Source organism: Mangifera indica, chromosome 4 (assembly GCF_011075055.1).
Source record: "Mangifera indica cultivar Alphonso chromosome 4, CATAS_Mindica_2.1, whole genome shotgun sequence".
Classification (NCBI taxonomy): domain Eukaryota; kingdom Viridiplantae; phylum Streptophyta; class Magnoliopsida; order Sapindales; family Anacardiaceae; genus Mangifera; species Mangifera indica.
Window position 1 is genome coordinate 9,391,837 of NC_058140.1, and position 6,234 is coordinate 9,398,070.

Below are 6,234 nucleotides of genomic sequence, written 5' to 3' on the forward strand. Positions count from 1 at the left end.
CTCTCATCCCCAATGTCAAGACTCTCACTTTTTGTTTCGTATTTTCAAACAAAACGTTGCATCCAATGTTTCTCTCTTCCTATGTCTCTAACTCTTAACTTCAATTTGGAACACAATCAAGTACATATTTAACAATTATTTTTATGTATATTTTTGTTTTGTCTACAAATATATATCTACTACTTAGAGTATTAGGAATTGATAGAGGTTAATAGTGGCAGCAAGAGAAATTCATTTTTCCTTATAACATGCATAAAATATGGCATATTAGGTTAATTACACAAATCCATACACAATATTCATGTAATTAATCAATTAAATTGTAGTAAACATACAAGTTAAAAAATACTTGAAATTAAAAGATTTAGTGATTTAGACAAACTTGATATGCTACAACTGATGTAGAATCCACTTTGAATATGATCAAATATTGATCTGGTGAGGTTGGTCTCCCTACCCAATAACATGCAGAAGCTGAATGCGATCAACATGAATGGGGACATATATTGCTTTTGTATGTTTTGGGAAGGGGACATAGCTCTTTTATAATAAGTTTATTGGGCTCTCCCATCAAAGGCCCAATACACTACGATGGGCCACACTTGTCATCCAAATTAAAAGGCTCAACATGAAATGTAATTGACATTTACAATATGATTGTACAATGCCCAACAAATTGATTTTAGATTATATATTTATTTGATTTTATCTTAATCAAATAAAAATATAATCAATATATGTCAACATGAGAAATTTCTAACATACTTTAACTTTTGATGAACTTTTTAGAATATTTGAAAGGAACCTGGGTAGGAATAGTGGGATTTTGGCATGTTGCACATTTTGGGATCCATAGAAAAACACAACTAAATTTGGAAGTTTATTGCCATTTGGGTTCATCTCCTTTATATATTTAAACTTTTCACTCCCAGACATTGGTTTTAATGATTTTGCATACAAGTAGTAATTTAGGTTGGTGAAGGTGTTGACCCTTATGGTTGTGAGAATTAAGAGAGACAATTAAGAAAATTTTGTCCTTTGTTGATAAAATTTCATTAAGTGCACATTTGTTTTTTCTGATTATAAAACAATATGATAATTTTAAACATGAAATGAAACAACATTTGATTTTAAGAATAGTATCAATTTTGTTTGATATTAGCGGCCTACTTAGAGGAGGCAAGCCAAGAACCTGATTTGGGAGCAAAGGTTTATTCTCAAATCATAATTTATTTGTATCCCAATAAAACACCATGATTGAGAATCCATGTGTATTAATTTCTAATTGAAAATTCAATCAAAAATTAATACATTCTATATTACTAGTTTTATTTATTATTTAAATTGATTATGTTATAACTAAACATTTTAATGATCACATAATCTTTTTATTGATCTTCGATCAAAATATTTTTATCTAAAAATGTATTGGTTTCTATATATTTATGTGATTGGATCAATCTTTGTATAGATAATCTCACAACACAACATTCAAGTATCCCTATAGAGAAGTCTCAATCTTCAAATACAGAAATAAAATCTCCTATCAATAGTAATGTTACCTCTAAAACTAAAAGTAAACGTAAAAGTTTTGGTGTTTGGAAACAACTGAAACATATTTTGATAAGAAAGGGAGTGAAAGGGCAAAGGGTATATATTGCAATAAATCTTATACATATGGTAGTTCCTTGCATGGGACTAAAAATTTGAAGCGTTATATGGAAAATTTTCCTAAAAGTGTCAACACTAGTGCACATCAATTAATGTTGGATTATGAAAATAAATTGCAAACTAAAAGGATTTGTCAAGAGACTTATTGCGAGAAGATAGTAGTGGGAATTATTAAACATAATTATTTACTTTCAATAGTGGAGCATGAAGGAATTAGGGATGTGTTTAACAATTTGAATCCTACTATTAAGTCTTATACAAGAAACACTGTTAGGGTAGACGGCTTAAAAATATATAAAAAGAAAATATTAAACATGTTTTAAAAAATGTTTCTAATAGGATATGTTTAACTTCTAATATATGGATTTTTTATACGACTAAAGGATATATTTCTTTGACCACTCATTACATAGATGAGAATTAGTTGTTACAAAGTAAAATTCTCAATTTTTGTCATATTCCATCTCCACAATCAAGGATGTTTTGTCTAAGAAATTGTTTGGCTTATTAAAAGAATGGGGAATTGAAAAGAAAATTCTCTTTTACTTTGGACAATGCAAGTAATAATGATAAGATGGAAGAAATTTTAAAGAGTAAATTTGTGTGCAAATCTATGGTTATGTGAAGGTGATATTGTACACATATTTTGAATCTTATTGCTCAAAAAAGGTTAAAAGTTGCTATTATGGTTTTACATATGATTCAAGAAAGTGTAAAATATATCAAAGGAAGTGAGGGTAAAAGAATTAAATTTGGAGAACTTGCTCAAGAAGTTGGTATAACCAGTGTAAAAGGATTGAGAATGGATGTTCCCATTAGATAGAATTCAACCTTTTTAATGCTTGAAAATGTTTTATTGTATCGTCATGTGTTTGTTCATTTGTCTTTGATAGAGTCTACTTATACTTATTGTTCATCAAATGAAGAATGTGACAGGGGATAAGGATATGCAAATTTTTGAAGCCATTTTATGATGTAACAACTCTTTTTTCAAGTATCAACTATCCCACTATCTTCAAAATTTATGAAAAATTTAGTTGCATTTGAATGAAAGAGATAGAGAGTGAGGATAAAGTTATTAGTAACATGACAACACAAATAAATACAATATTATACTAGCTATTACAGTTGTTTTTAACCCTTATTTCAAGTTTGAGTTTGTGTAGTTTTGCTACAAAAAGGTTTATGACTTAATTATTACATAAAGAAAATTGGAGGTTGTCAATCAAGAATTGTATGTGCTTTTTTAAGTTTATGAGGTTCAATTTTGTAAAGAAGTTTCCACCACCCCATCAATTGCATCTTTTGGTCCCAATAGTCTTAGAGATAATATATGTGTAAGTCACTATGCTTTTTTATATTCTTATAATTAATAATATATTAATTATTAATATTTACATATATATATGTATATTGCAATTCAAATTTTTATATTTAAATGGTGTAGGAATTCAACTACTATAAGTGTTAGTATACAACTACTTCTATTAAGAAGTCAAAATTAGGCCTTCACTTGGTAGAGCAGAGGTTTGATCGCATCAAGTATTGCAATATAGGTATCATGACTGTTATTCGATACTAGTCATGATTGTTATGTTGGTTTGTGATATCATAAGTATACCAATAATAGTTGTTGTTTCAGAGTCCTCTTTTAACATTAGTAGTAAGGTGCTCAATAAATATCGAAACTCACTTCAATCAGATAATATAGAATCTTTAATATGCACTCAAACTTGGTTGTGGATATGAACTTAAAGGTAACATGTTAATATAATATTTCAAATATTTTGTTATTTTCTATTGTTAAGATATTGTGATTGTTAATGCTATAAGATGCTAAAATTTTATAATTGTTTTTCACTTTAGATGATGAAATTGATGATGATGACCTTTTTGTACCATTAACTAATCCGGCTTTTTTTTAATCAAGGGAATCCTCTGACATCACAGTTGTACACTAAATTTTATTTGCAGCAATCACATTATCCACTCTTATTTATATTTCATTGCATTTATAATTTACTTTTCAATTTTCTATATATAAAGTTAAAGAATTTATATACATTGGATATAACTCATACCAAGGTTAAGGCACCTTCATCAGAGCTTGCAAGTCATGCTCAGAGAAATATTAGATGGTAGTTTAAATATATTGGATTTCATTTAAATGATTTAAATGTAGTAATTATTGATGCTTTTCTTCTCTTTTCTTGGTTGTGAATGTGTACATTCTCTTTTTATGGTTTTTTTTTTGCTTGTTCCCACTTTCTTGCCTATACTCTTTCTTTGTTGAATGAAATTTTATTCTACAAATGGGTGAAAAGAGTTCTCGGTAAGGTGTTTCATTTTGATAAAAATGTTGAACAAGTTCTCATTTTGTATTCTACATATGAAGTTTTATAAAATAATAAAATTACGTGTACAAACAATTAAATATTACTATATATTGATTGTTATTTTATTTTTAATTTAAAACTACTCAATCATATAATACTATGTTATTGTTTATGCATAAAGTTATACACATTGCGTACAGATAACATTACTCTTTGTAAAATTAGTAAGAAAATTTTAATTCTTTTATCTGTATCATATTTTCACCTGTAAAATTTAATTCGTTTTTTATTTATACCCGTATTGACCCAACCAACTGATCCATTTGACAGGTTTATAAACTGTGACACCCCCTCTGACTAAGTATTCTCTGAGTATACTTTAAGGATCCCAATTTGTGGCACGTATGGACGGAGTAAGATAATTAGAACACTTAAGTTATTATTTTTTTATTTTGTAGAAAACGTGAAACAATAAAACGTTTTAGAAATTGTTCTCAATCTGCACTCATACACAGATTAAAGATATAAACTCTATCCAACAATATCTTTTTTAATAATTTATATGCAGGAAGTTTTTGTTAGAAAATGTATAAACTATATTGAAAACATAAATATACAAAATATTTAAAATATATATATTTAAAAGAAAAAATAATTAAAAAATTGTGTGACATAATACAAATTTATATATTAAAAATAGAATAATTTATCAACAGGTAAAAAGTTACAAATAAACACACCAAGATTATCTCTAATTTTAATATATAAACATGACAATAAAATACAATATAAGATACTTGTTACAAAAAAAAATGAAATATAAGTTTTTCTCAATTAGCAATATAATATTAATCAAAATTAAATATAAAAATTACACTACTATTAATCAAAATCTAAAATTTTTATCATATATATTACCGAACACTTTACTTTGTTTATTCACAATTTACTATGCATTTAATTATGTAGACAACACATTTATAATTCTCAATGCATTGAGCTTAAAATTACATTGACAATAAAGATAATTAAAATTCAGAAAACTTTATAAATATAAATGAAATGTTAAAAATGTAATTAATAATATGTTTTTTTTTTTTTTTTTGATAATACTATAATTGTTTGTATACATCAAAACTAGAGCTGTCGATTGGATCAAATCGAAGCTTAAGAAAATGACCCGACCCATACTGTAATGTGCCAGGTCGTGGGCCTAAACACAATGCCAGTGGGCCAACCCAAACTGATACTATTAACATAACATTAAAATAATTAATTTTTTAAAATTAATAGGCATTCGTTTAAAGTCCAATCCGACCTCTTATATATTGGGTCATACCATGGATCCTATTCATCATGTGAACAACCCAACCCAAAGGCCACTATTGTAATAAACCTTAAGTCTAATGAGTTGTGTCAGAGCTAATCAAACCCATAAACACCTCTAATCACAACTATTAACCAAATTAAATTAAACCATAATTTTTTTATTTGGTTATGTTTGATTTAAAACACAAATAATTTGGCTTGATTTGAGATTTTGCCAACCCATTTTTTTTAACTTGATTTGAAAATTATTTTAAACCAAATAAAATCAAACCATGCAAACTCCTAAATAAGCCTTGAGCTTGTCCACGTATACACAGGTCTTTTTTGCAAGGCCAAAGGACTATTTCCCACCCAAAGTATGTTATTATCTTAAAGTTCCCTCTATTAACTTTGAAAATCTCATTTACCCATTCATGAACGATTAATATTAACAGAAATCTAACCCCTTAAAATTTTATCTCTTTTTCCCCCCTAACCCCTAAAAATTAATCATTTTTCCCTAGGCCAAGTTTTAAAAAATAGCATTCCCCCCCTAAGGTTTAGTTTTCAATCCCCGACACCAAATCCGACATCATCGCCAATGACGAAGCTTTCCAGAGGCATCACCATGCTCCAGTCGTCTCTCTTTTCTCCTCTGAAACACCAATCGATCGAGATCAGACCTAAAAAGTCGAAGAGCTTCATCTCTTCCACTTTTCAAATGAGATCTCAATCGATCGATGTTTCAAAGGAGAAAAGAAATACAATCGAAGCATGATGATAACTCTGAAAAACTTCGTCCTCGACGATAAGACCGGATTTCACACCAGGGATTGAAAGTTAAACTCTAAAAAGGAATGTTATTTTTTAAAACTTGACCTAAGGAGAAATAATTAATTTTTAGGAGTTGGGAAGAAAA